Raw genomic sequence first — 13,765 nt, 5'->3', positions numbered from 1 at the left:
GAACTGCAGTCAGGCCTTAACCAGCTGAGCCACCAGGCACCCCAAGCATCTGACTCTTGATTTCTGCTCAGGTCATGATCTCACAGTTCATGAGATTGAGCCCAGTGTCAGGCCGTGTGCATGCAGCCTGCTTGGGAATCTCTCTCTCCCTTTCTCTGTGCTCCTCCCCCGCTTGTGCTCACTCTCTCTCTCAAAATAAATAAATACACATTAAAACAAACAAATAAATAAATAGATACACCTATAACTAAGAATGCAGAAGGGTTCGCTGCTAAATATTGACCTAAAATACCATATAATATTTGTCTATTTTTTTTTAAATCAAAGCATCTTGCACCTGTAACTAGTGTTCTTATAAGGTGTATCATCCGCATTTCTTTTACAGTCACCTGTATAGATAAGTTTTGAAGTTACTTGTGAACCTGAACATCGTACCTGAGAAATCTGCAACTCAAGACTCAGAAAAGAGTGTGGGGGCGAATAACTTTAGCCCCAAATGGTTGGGTGAGGTTAATCAAAACTAATGAAGGACACTGCAGATCTTAGGACACTCACCAATGGTAGAGTGGTCGTACTTCCCTACTTGTTCTGGAACATACCAGGGATGCCTCTTCAACATTCTCAACCACGCTCAAATAACCTAAACAGATGAAGAGAAAAATAGCAGAGGATAAGATAAATGGGTTAACCTGAAATCATATTTTGCTATTGGGAAATCTCCCTTCTCTGGTTTTAGATTGTTGAGAACGTCAGCAAATATCTGCTGTGAGATTCCAGGAGTCAAAGAAGTTCATCTACACTGAAATAGGCAGGTTACTTCTCTTTTTTGATTCTATTCTTACTTCACCAGTGAAGACAGAATAAATTAATTCCTTATCGTTGGAAAGAATTGTAGTAGAAGAGATTCTTTTATAAACTGAACAATTTTGTATTATGTTTTTGTAGAAAATACTTGATCAACTCATGGTCTCCAGACTCCGGAATTCTACCAGCCAAATACTGTTTATCTTCATGGAGGGTTTTGGCAGGTTTTCTCTCCTTAGGAAATGAGTTGGAAAATATCAGTGAGACTTCAAAGCAATGGCTCGAGGTTATCTTCTGATTTATGAAATGACTGTTTCCATCACTTATCAGAACACTGAGTCTTTCCTGTGGAATTGCAATCCTAGTATGTAAATAGGCTCGGGTGATTGCTGGTTACCATATTCATTTTAAGAAACACCTCTACTGAAAGGTCAATACCAAAATGATAGAAGTCTAAAAAGCTGTGTGAGGTACAGGAGGACGTTTGGTGAATTGGGAAACACAGTCTTGTATTCCTTAATTTGGGCTCAGTGTTATACTTTTCCAAATTAGGGCATTACTCTCTCTACACAGTTTCTGTTGATTTTCCCCACTTCTGATTTCCCTCATTCTCAATAACTGAGAGTCAAGGGCAGTAGATCTCATTCTGATTATGCCTGTTTTGTTATCTGAGCTTGCACAAGTTACAAAACCTTTGTAGTCCTTAGTTTTCCCACCTCTTAGGTAAGAATCATAGTGCAGAAAACCTCAGAGTAATATAAGTAAGTAAGTAAATAAATAAATAAATAAATAAGTATAAAATAAAATAAAATAAAATAAAATAAAATAAAAGTCTAGATGCTGCCCCCAGAGATTCTGATGCAGGAGATCTTGGTGAGATAAATAAATATATTTCTATATTTTTAGAGAGGTCTCTGGATGATTTTGTTCATGAGCTCATTGTAGGCACACTGGACTATCTCATATCTAATATTAGATAATATCTGAGGACTTTTAAAGACCTACAAATATGAAATCCTTTGTATAGTAATAGAAAAATTTGACATGAAATAATTTCCACTACTCATGGTTCCCAATCCTTCAAATGGCAACTTGTGAATCATTGTGTACATTCTTGGTAACATTAAATAGCCACTCATTTCAGTGGGTACAGAGAAATGAAAGAACAGAGGGGGAAAAAATCAAATCAATTCAACCTGACTTTGTAATTGCACAGGTGTCTCCAGGCAGAACGCACTTTTGCTTTTTCCTCAGTTGTGTGGTTATGTAAATACACCAAGTCAGGTCATTGAGGGAAGTTGGTACAAAGGGAATATCTACTCACTCAAATGTGGATAGCGGAAAGGAAACCCAAAATCAAGGCTCTGAAGAAAGAGGGGAGAGAACCGTTACCAGCATCTAGAGATTGGGGTTACTCAGAGTTGTGGCCTTTAGTACGGGGACACAGCCAGTCTGCAGCAACCGGCAGTGAGAAAGTCAGGGTGCTGAATCCCTGGCCTCAATTTCCTCCCTTCTTCCATTGTGTTGTTGATGTGTACTGCCTCTCATTAGCTCTTCCCACACAGGGGAGGAGAGGCAAGGAAGATGGAAGGCATACATAAAGTTACAGAGTAAAATGTAAAATGATTTGGAGGTGATGAATCTGCACAAAGACTTAGCTCTTCCTCAGTGATTTCAAACCTCCATGATTTGAACATCAGAATCTTCTTTTTAAAATCTCGCTTCTTATGTATTCACACAGATGCTTCCTGTTCAGCATCATAACCCAGCTCAGATGTCTTCTGTTCTGTAAAGTTGTCCTTGGCCCTTGCCCACATGCAGTAGCAAGCCCCTCTGTGTGCTAAGAACCAACCGGAATAAGTTTCCCTTCACATCATGTTTTAGTCCTATACTGAAATTATTATTGAATCTCTCATATTTTGAATAATCGATGTCAAAGTGCCCTTGAAGTTTTTGTAAAACAAATGGAGGAGTCTGATAGAACAGACTGCTTTTTGGGTTTCATTGACACATGACATCCATGGCTGACTCGCTCTTTCTATTCCTGTTAATATGCCCACCTGAGAAATCACAGACCACGGGTATATTGCTCAGCAAGCAGAGAAAACTAGATGAGCTTTGCGGAACAGCCTTTCTGGCCGGGCTTCTAGCTCTGACATCCTGACAATACCCGTCCTCACTATACAGGTGGGTTAGTCAGAGAAGATCGAATAATTCTATGAAGTGGTTATAACCCCTTCGTCATCTCTGGCCTACCATCATTTTTTCTAATCTCCAAGACATCTAATCTCCATGTCACTGAATTATTTGAAATATGACAATTCTATGTGCACAGAGTTTGGTTTTCTCTCCATATAGTACATTTCACTTATAGGTTCCTGTGGGTAAATCTGATCACTTACATTGAACTTGGAAAGCCCCCAACTAAGTAATACTGAAAAACCGTTTCTTAGAAAGCTGGTTTTTGATAAACATATTTGTTTATGTGGATTATTTTGAACATTTATTTCAGATACCTTTGAATGACTGCAAATACAGACTACAATTAAGTAAGACCTTACATTTAAAGGCCTTACAATAATATCTGTTATAGAAAACTCTCAATAAAAAAGTTACGTATGCCGTTAATGACAGCAGCTTACATATGTAAAACTTATTCCTGCGAAGTGGGTATTAGTAGGATTCCCTTATTATAAAGAGAAAATTAAGACTGAATAGTTACTTGACTTTCTTCACCAAGAGACAAGCAACAAATCTCACATTCAAATTCAGCTTTTCCGATTTCCAAATCGGGTGACATTTCACTATATAGTTTCTTTCTATGGCAACCAGTTTGTATCCCTCTGTGCACTTACTTTGTCATAGTATCACCTTTTATTTTCTCACACCTGTGAGTTCACGATGCCCCAAATATGAAACCAATCCCTTTTCAGCCTAGGGAGCTTTGAGAAACCCTAGGTAAGGGCTTGGTATGCTGTTGTGACAAACCAGGTTATCTTCTTAACTGGACCCCTACCTCTGGGTGCAAAGCTCCTGAATTCTCTTGACACGTTACTACCCTTCTGGGTTCACGTCTTAATTCTATTTCTTCTGAACTTGGAGTCTTGCTTGTTATTGCCATCTGTTATAGGTTGAACTAGGTCCTCCAAAAATGAGCCTTAATCCAATATCAATGGGTGTCCCTATAAGAAGCGGAAATTGGCATTCACAAAGGGACACCAGGATACGCACGCACAGAGGAAACGCCATGTAAAGACACATCGAGAAGGTGACCATCTGCAAACCAAGGAGAGAAGCCTCTAAAAGAACAAGAACAAAAACCCAAACCAAACGAAACAGAACAAAACACCCTACTGACACCTTGCTCTTGGACTTCTGGCCTCTAGAACTATGAGAAGATTAATTTGTGTTGTTCAAGCCACCCAGCTTGTGGTATTTTGTTAAGGTAACCCCAACAGACAAAAAGACTCCATTGTCTTGAGGAGTCATGATTTGAGCTGACACATGTTTTCTGGGTTAGTCTTCCTGCTCCCTGCATAGTCTGCATAGTTGGACCACAGAAGCTCCCTAGCTGCATGCTCCCAATTGTATTTTTTACCCCTCTGGCTTTAGTCTGACTTACTAGAACTTCCTGGTGTGGCAAACCTACCTGTCGCTTCTGACAGCCGCTGTGGTTTTCACTATACTATTGTCAGCAGATGCGATGGTGGGACTTTGCCTGCCCTTTGATGAGAGATGTGAGCAATTCCCCAGCTTCCACCATTTGCACTGCCAGCCTCCCTGAACTCCTCCTGAATTCTGAACAAGCTCTGCTGTTTTGCACCTCTAGACTGACTCAGTACCTCCCGCCCTCGGGGTGAATTTCTGTCCACTCCCACCTCCCCTTTGCCTGGCTAATTCCTACCAATCCTTCAGCTCTCCACTTAGAAATAACTTCCTTGAGAAGCTTTTTCTTATGCCACAAGACTGAGTTAGCCCACACATCCTCGTCTACCACCCAACACGTATATCTCATTATATTGTAGCTCAGAGGTTCTCAAACTTCAGTGTGCATCAGAGTCAAACATCGGGCTTGTTAAAACAAACACTGCTGGGCTCCAACTCAGAGTTTCTGGTTGAATAGATTTGGGATGAGTTCAATGATTTGCATTTTTAACAAGGTCCCTGGTGGTACTGAGACCACCCTTTCAGAACGACTGCTACAGATAAATAGCCTGTTTCCTTCCATGCCCCCCCCCCATTTTACCACCAAGAAATTGCACTCTCTTTAAGTGTAAGGATTTTGTCTTTCCAATCACTGTGTGCCCAGGATTTTGGACAGAGCCAGAAGCATGATGGATACTCAAAAAATAATTGTTTAATATACAGATGAATGAACACGGGGATTCTTTACATCAAAGGAATACTTTTTAGAGTAAGATTTTGTACCAAGGATATTTAAGAAATATACAAATAAGAGAATCAGCACTCTTTCATAAAGGCTAAGTGCCTAGAGCCATAATGTTGTTTATACTGGTTGATACATACACAAAACTGTTTTATTGAAAATTTGACTAGCGTTATTTTGCCTCGGGGAAATGTTGTAAAATGTATAGCTGGAAAAGGAAAATGTAAAATAAGATGTGAAAGTGAAGCATTAGGAAAACTGGTCATTAATGAACACAGAAGGAAGCCAGAAAGCAAATACAAAATAGAGGAGCCTCCAAGACCCAGGACTCCTCCACTGGCAAAACTTCAAATCACAAATCAGAGTCTAGAAGACGGAAGAAATAAAACCTGAAGGTACTGGCTTAAACTGACTCGGAAGACATTGTACAAGGAAGCAGACACAGCTGCACTCCCTTCTGGCTCAGTTGCTTTACAAGAGTAATTTTACTGAAGTTTTAATGTGCCCTGCAGCCCCCAAGCCTCCCTCCCAACCTCCATTTCATGGTCCCATCCACCCATTATGGCAGAGAGCACCGTGCAGGGACCCAGTGGGCCGCACGGCACTGATTCGGCTGCAGCAGCTACATAAATATTAGTGCTCTGGGGCCACTAAGAAAGAAGCAGTAGTAGTGATTTGCCAGCTCCACAACCCTCTTTCCAATATTTGTCTTTGACTTTTATAAAACAGCAAGACAATCAGGTAAAGAGGCCCCATTTTGCTGACTAGCCAGCTCACCAGCACTTTATGTTTCTATAGACTCAAAAGCGCGAGGCAACATCACTTCTTGAACATCGAATGGGGTGAAAAAAGTCTCATGACCCAATTTTATCTTTAGCCATCCAGGAAGAGGTGAGCTCTCAGATTCATGTCGCTGGCAAAACATTCTTTCTACATGCTAGTTTTCAGTGTCTAGAAATCTAATCCAGCCTTCACGTTGGTATCACACTAGTATCAGTCGAATATAGACATCATGTATCAGCACTTTCCTCTTTGACATTCTTCAGCGCACCCCTTTGTCTGTAGCTAGGGTACTGATTGGTCTCAGCTCTTCAAGGGCATTCTTGGCTTACGCATCCAGCAGAGTTATTATTAGTAACATCTCTCTTTTTCTTTCAAAAGTGTTCTGGTTTAGATTACATATAATCACAGGGTACCTGGATGTCTCAGTCAGTTAAGCATCTGACTTCAGCTCAGGTCATGATCTTAATGGTTCGTGAGTTCGAGTCCTGCATCGGGCTCTGTGTTGACAGTATGGAGCCTGTCTGGGATTCTCTCTCTCTCTCTCTCTGCCCCTCCCCCACTCAATCTCTCTCTCTGTCTCTCAAAACTAAATAAACAAACTTTAAAAAAAAGATTATATATAATCACTCTGTCAATAGCATCACATATGAAGCTTTTTATGATCTGGTTCCACCTTAATACCTGTTGTCATTTTATGCCTTCTCCCCACCCCCGCCACCAGCCATACCTGATTATTTTCTCTATACCTTTGCACATGCAGTTCCCTCTGCCTGGATTGTCCTCTCCATCACCACTCAACTAAACCATCCCCTTATTAAATACCTACTCATTCCCCAGGTTGTACTTCAAAAGCCTCACAACGTTTTCTCTGACACCAGTACTCCTTTTCAGGGCTCCTATCGCATTGCAAACGTATGTTCCTTATAGCACTGGATAGCTTATTTGTAAATGTCTACACATCAATCTATATCCCAGCGATAAATCATTCTCAAGGATAGTAGTTATGTCTTTTCATCTTGACATGGTATCAATGTTTAATGAACAAATGAATACTGCCATGACCTAAGGGAAGTCAGAATTAGTTTGGAAGCAATATCCACTTTGAGAGTTCTCCAAATCCCCCTTTTTGGTCTGAGTACCTAAATTAACATGAAGCAACGCAGGCACAGCAGGGATCTGTTTAAAGCCATCTTCAGGGGCACCTGGGTGGCTCAGTGGGTTAAACATCAACTCTTGGTTTCAGCTCATGGTCTCACGATTCATGGGTTCGAGCCCCTCTTCGGACCTTCCACTGATGGTGTCAAAACTGATTGGGATTCTCTTTCTCTCTCCTTCTCTCTTCCCCTTCTCTGTCTCTCTCTCTCAAAATAAATAAATAAACTTAAAAAAAATAAAAGCATCTTCATATCTACCTTTCTTGTTGGGGAATAACATATCCTTCCTAACTGGAGAAAGCCTGGATGATGGCTTCCTTGCATGGTCTTTGAAACTCAGGATCTTTCTTACTGCCTCAGTCAGCTAATTTAACCTTATCAGGAACTTTGTCAGTACTCTGGTGAGCCTAGCTTTGTCTGTCTCCTACAAATAACCAACCAGAAATTCCTCCTAAGTGTTGGTAATAACTCTTTGAGCAGCCTTTCTCTTGCTCTGCAAGTTGGATGTGCTGCATTAGCCTTGGGCTGTGAGTACACCGCACATTGTCAGCAGATCTCATGAACTGCAGTCCAATTTTGAACGTAAGAGTCCTGATACTTCTGGGAAGCGGTGTTGCATGAAGACAGATCGAATACTAGGAGGGGTGCTCTAAAATGGATTGATTTGGGGTATTTGATTTCTCTCCCAAGTTCTTTAGTTCCAAGTGTGTTCTACAAAATCTAACATAGGATGAAAGGCTGGAGATCAACATGAGCATCTTGCCTTTCTCAGCCTTTAGCACGTGGAATGCCCACACCTCGTATATTTTCTGTCAGAGAATGCTTCAATGTCCAGTTTCTCAAGCTGTCTCATTGCTTTCGGATACCACTGACTACGTTCAAAGCAAAGTTTGCAGAAAGTCTGGGATGATTTCAGTGAAGGAGACTCAGTCCCAAAGGTTAATGGGGCTGTCACTGTGTGAAGAGTAATGCTTTTCAATGGTGACAAAGCGATACTCAACAGCTTTCAAGCCAGCTCATCCATCATCGCTTTGGATTGTGTTTTGCTACTGATGTAGAGTTTAATATAGAGCTGTCCACAAAGCATCATGATTCCTTCTCCCACGCTGACCCCAGCGGTACGTGTCAGGCAACATCTGGGTCCCGCAGCTGTGAGGCCTTCGAGAGCCTGTGCATACGCCTCTTTACAGGGGTAATTTGCTGAACAACACATGTGCTCATCGGAAGAATGCACTTTGACCCTACAGGCACTGGTCCTAGTGTGATGGGTCCTATAAAATATTTAATCATATATTTTATGATTTTAATCAAAGGAAGCATAGCATTGACATTTCAGTAAGCAAATGAAGGAACAAAGCAAGACTTGGCCCCGGACATTAGTACTCACACCCAAATGGAAAACAAACTTATTAACAAAAGGCTTTTCCAAAACAAACCTAAGTCATTATGTGTCAAGACAAACTACAGTTGTTCTAGTAACAACTCCATGGAAGGACACAAGAGGTGTTCCAGCCAAAAAAAAAAAAAAATGGGCTAAGTGATTTTCATAGCATTTTTCCAATGGTCTTGTGTTTGAAATGGGTATTTAAAAGCATTCTTTTGTAGTTCTGTCAGTAGTAACCAACAAATCATCCTTACCTAGAAAACTACAGACGCATTCAAAATGCGTGAAAAAGGAAAGAGCTACCATTGGAAGCGGCCATTGTAAACGATAGATCTTTGGCACCCAGCTATGATGGCCACTGGCAATGGTTCCCCTTTGTGCTTTTGCTTTCTCTGCTTTTGGGACTCTCTCTCTCCCTCTCTCTCTCTGCCCCTTCCCCACTCACATGTTCTTTCTCTCTCTCTCTCTCAAAATAAATAATCTTTAAAACAAATTCATGGCTTTACCTGACCAGCACCCAGCCACACCCCCTTCTGAATTGTTCACATCCAACTACATGATGGTCTTCCTATGATTAATGATATGGAATGCCAATGAAAAAGAATGCTTACCTGGTATTTCCAGATTCTCTTGACTTGCTAAAATAATTTGTTCTACTTATATGTCATTCAAAATTATTTGCTTTTTTTTTTTTTTTTTTTTGGCCTCACGGAAGTTTTTCCTCAGCTTCTTTACATATGTTCTTCAGGTATTTTTTCTTAGTAACAAAGCAATAAAAATAAGTTCTGTTTTATTAAAAACCCAGGGCATATTGGCATTTCATTCTATTATTCTGAGGTCCATTATTACACTCTTTACTATTTACTTTTCAAAACATAATTGAATGTACACTTACCATGTAATGTAAACACAATTATTTTTCTCATTTGGGAAATACATTTTAAGTAAATATGAACAACATACAAACTATATTTTGATAAGAGCCAGAATTAAATCACTACGAATTCCAAATGCATGTTCTATTTTTGTTTTCAATCTTTGTATTTTGCTTGTCTTTCTGATTAACCATGTTTTCCTTTTTCTTTATTGCATAGTTTTAGAATTTTAATGTGTCTGAATTGCTTGTCACAATGAAATCTTCATTTCCCCACAGCATTTAACTCATTCTTGCTAAAAGCTTAATTTATTTTTTTAATTTTTTAATGTTTATTTATGTTGAGACAGAGAGAGACTGTGAGCAGGGGAGGGACAGAGAGAGAGGGAGACACAGAATCCCAGGCTCCAGGCTCTGAGCTGTCAGCACAGAACCCGACATGGGGCTTGAACTCATGGACTGTGAGATCATGACCTGAGCCGAAGTTGGCCTCTCAACCGGCCCTAAAAGTTTAGTGTAGATGGTTTGTTTTCAAATTGTTCTCACTGCTTCCAAGGGTAGGCTTCACCACATCCTGTATGCTAAGATTTGCAAATATCAGCTGCCCCAGGCACAAAGTTGCACTTCAACTTAAATCATCTCCCTCAAACTTTCCCTTATCCCAACTTTGGATGTCCTCGGGTCATGAACGATTTTAATTTTCTACAAGATCATCAAAATTTTGTAGAAAGGTACTTTGTTTTGCACACTACTAATCCTCTAAATTATGCCTATGATTCTAATTTTCTTCTCGTGTTTTAAGGTTTTCATATGAATATTTCACAAACTGTCTGCCCAATTATAAGTCACTCAAGATTTTTAAAAGGCCAAGGGGCCCATGACGGGCAAATATTAAGCCTCTTAAAGTGAAAATGTGAAGCCTAGAGAAAAATACAGACTGACTTTCTGCACAATGAGCTCAGCAAAGCTCATGCGATTCACACATGAGATTTTCTGTGGAACCATAAATTAATGGGACTGAAGTGATGACGATGCAGGAATACAAGGAATGTGTTCTGTGCCATGTTAAGGCAACTCCCACACACTTGTGCTCAATGGCACAGTAACACACACACACACACACACACACACACACACACACACACACACCCCTAATTATGAATCATGTCAGCAAAAGCTGTCATGTTTTCAATTTAAATCCAGAGAGAGAAAAAATATTCACTTCTACCCCGAATCTGGAAGATGAGGGGGACTATTTTGGGGGAGGGAGGGTGGGCTTAGTCCAAGGTGAGGCTAAACAAAAGGGAGACTTGAAAGAAAGCTGGAGAGCACTGCCTGCACCAGGGGAGGAAAAGGCAGGAGATACCAGAGGCACTTAGGACACACTTGGCTTACTTCGCAGCTTTGCCAGGAACACAGGTGGCTCTAGTGCTCTAAAAAAAACGGCTGCTTCATCACAGGAGAGCTATAGTTTGGCCTGTTAGGATTTCGTTTGGCTTATTGGCTCTATGCATTGGCAGGTGTGAATGGCAAAATCCAGTTATTTCAACTATTTCACAACTAACATTGGAATAATTATCTATCAATTAGTAAGCATGTACACTTACTTTTTACAATACTATTGCAGACAACAGGATCCTGTGTAGGTAGAGGAAAGTGAAATATAAGTGATGCTCACTGGGTGTTGTATGTAAGTGATGAATCGCTAAATTCTGCTCCTGAAACTACTGTTACATTTTATGTTAACTAATTGGAATTTAAAACCTTGAATAAAACCTTGAAAGAGAGAAAGAAAGAAGAAGAAAGAAAGAAAGAGGAAGAAAGAAAGAAAGAGAAGGAGAGAGGGAGGGAGGAAGGGAAAGACCGACAGAAAGAAAGAGAAAGAAAGAGGAAGAAAGAGGAAGAAAGAAAGAAGGAGGAAGAAAGAATGAACAAAAGAAAGAACGAAAGAACAAAAGAATGAAAGAAAGGAAGAAAGAGAAAGAAAGAAAGAAAGAAAGAAAGAAGAAAGAAAGAGAAAGAAAGAGAAGAAAGAAAGAAAGAAAGAAAGAAAGAAAGAAAGAAAGAAAGAAAAAGTTAGTCAGTTAGTTAGTTATCTCGGTGCACCCAGCAAGCACCTTTCCCTTTTCTGTGCATCACTCCCATGGAGATGTAGCTAAGTGCAGTTCTGAATGTTTCTCCTCCATTTGTCTCCCTGTGTCCAAAGGACAAGGGTCTCCATCTCCACAGAAAACAAAATGTACGCCAGGCAGGTTTAAGACTAAGCAAGTGCTATGTAGATAGGTTAAGATACAAAAGGAGAAAACTCCCTTCCCTTCCCTTCCTCCTTCCCTTCCTCCTTCCCTTCCTCCTTCCCTTCCTCCTTCCCTTCCTCCTTCCCTTCCTCCTTCCCTTCCTCCTTCCCTTCCCTTCCCTTCCCTTCCCTTCCCTTCCCTTCCCTTCCCTTCCCTTCCCTTCCCTTCCCTTTCCTTTCCTCTTCAAGGAGTTTAAGTACAGAGAGAGAGAACTGGAAATAAACATGACTCTAAAATTTGTATTATTATGACGCATCTATTTTTTAGGCAGGAAAGTATTAAACTAAGGAATTGCTCAGATGACCAAGTCAGGAGCAAATACACCTGGCACAGGGAAGCATGAAAACAAAATGCCGGTCTTGAAGAGAAAAATTGCAATGGATTAATTTCTGCTGGGGTTCAACATGCTACGCCATAGCAAACAAATAAGAATCGTGCTGGGTCTTGATTTGTCAGATTCCTTTAATTTACTAAGACTGCATATTAAACAAAATTGTTAGCAGCTGGTTGTCTACAAAAACCTAGCTAAGCTCCTGGGAGCTATTGTATAGCTGTTTTCTTAAACCTGTCCCAGTGTGCACCAAATTGATGTTGGAATGAAAAAGATAACTCTACCCAAAGTGCCTTATTTCAGCCATTCAAATTCATCTTCAGAAACCCAGGGGACATTTTCCCTGAACACTATATTCTGCATTGCTGAAAACAAGGAAGGTCTCCTCCCCAAACTTCAGTGTGCTCCCTTCACTCTGGTAGAATTTTTCGTGAAGTCCTTGGACTGTGCCCACCATATCCTCGGCCATGCTTGCTCACGGAAGATCACAGCAAACCACTTGTGTAATCCCAGGCTTAGGGCTTGAATCTGTTCTCCTTCCTGAAGCCTCTCAGCTTTCTCAAACTGCCTGTGATCCAGATTCCCTATGTGCAATGTCTGAAGGGCAATTCGATGGCTTGCGACTAGGAGTAAAAGGGAATTTTTCTTAAAACAACCAAACAAATCACAACGGCAAATGAAGTCACAGTCTCAAGATGAAGCAATAAATATTGGGGGAAATCTACCACCTGAAATATGTTTTAAGAATTAGACAAAAATTTGGATTTTTTTTTTCCTTTCAGGAAGAGATCTTCCTTCCTGCTAATAAAATTGATTTGTTGTAAAATTTTGATCCAGCTTGGCCCTACCTTTTTACCCAATTAGATAGATGACTTAGGGAAAAATCAAGGTTCAGTCCCAACTTTTCCCATTCGGCCCCTTTCATTTTCTGATAATATTAGATAATTAATGAATTGTGTGTTGTAATGCTTTGTCACCTCAAGAGCATTTGGGAAAAATGCTTCTGGTGCCTACTGAGTAATGGCCTAAATGAAAGACCATACTCAAAAGAATGCTTTATCTCCACGCATAAAACACATTGAATATTTATGATTTTAATTGCTATGCACCATGTGCATACTCGTTTGTACAATTACATACATCTTTAAAGGGCAAGGGGGAAGGATGATTTTATGACTATAATTCACAATGAGGAAGTCACTGAAAATTTCTATTAATTCAAGATAAAAATTTATTTAAAAATTCTTTGGGAAAAAAAAAAAACCCTTAGGAATCTCTATAGGGTAACAGGCATTTCTGCGTGTTTGTGAAAAAACTAAACGCTAGAGTACATTGCTCTTGGATAAAAAGGTAATATTGACTCTTCTTAGACTTCCTGCCTGTTTGCTAAATGGATACTTCAGAACTGGGAGATAAAGTTCTATTTCTGTTGTTTACAAAAAACACATGCTAATGTAACAGTGTATGAGTAGTTAAAGGAAAAATGCCAAACACGCCGTGACATCCAAAATGCATTTGGCTGTTTGCTTTTACTATACGATACTTTCTTTCTCCAGCTCACCCCCTCCAAGACCAAGGATTTTTTCGAGTGAAGCTAAAAATAGCCAGCCAAGCCTAACAACTGGTTTCTGATTGGCTCAGAGCAAAGGCCACTCAGCCAATGAGAGTTTCTGGGAACAAAAGCAATTCTTTTGTGTGTGAGATGCTCAACCCACGTCAAAACAGCTTCAGGCTGTAGAAATGATTTTGGTTGA

General features: G+C 40.2%; 1 long non-coding RNA gene across 2 annotated transcripts in view; it reads right to left on the bottom strand.

Moving 5' to 3' along the window:
• The window catches only part of LOC109265316 (uncharacterized), a 423,571-nt gene that overhangs the window by 75,226 nt on the left and 334,580 nt on the right, over nt 1-13,765 (bottom strand). For both annotated transcript variants that reach the window (XR_008419525.1, XR_002079117.2), the window contains exon 3: nt 556-640. This is a non-coding gene — a long non-coding RNA (uncharacterized LOC109265316). The remainder of the gene's footprint in view (nt 1-555; nt 641-13,765) is intronic.

Source organism: Panthera pardus, unplaced genomic scaffold, assembly GCF_024362965.1.
Source record: "Panthera pardus isolate Hobbes unplaced genomic scaffold, ASM2436296v1 HiC_scaffold_6, whole genome shotgun sequence".
NCBI classification, from domain to species: Eukaryota; Metazoa; Chordata; class Mammalia; order Carnivora; family Felidae; genus Panthera; species Panthera pardus.
This window is presented reverse-complemented; position numbering and strand designations above follow the sequence as displayed.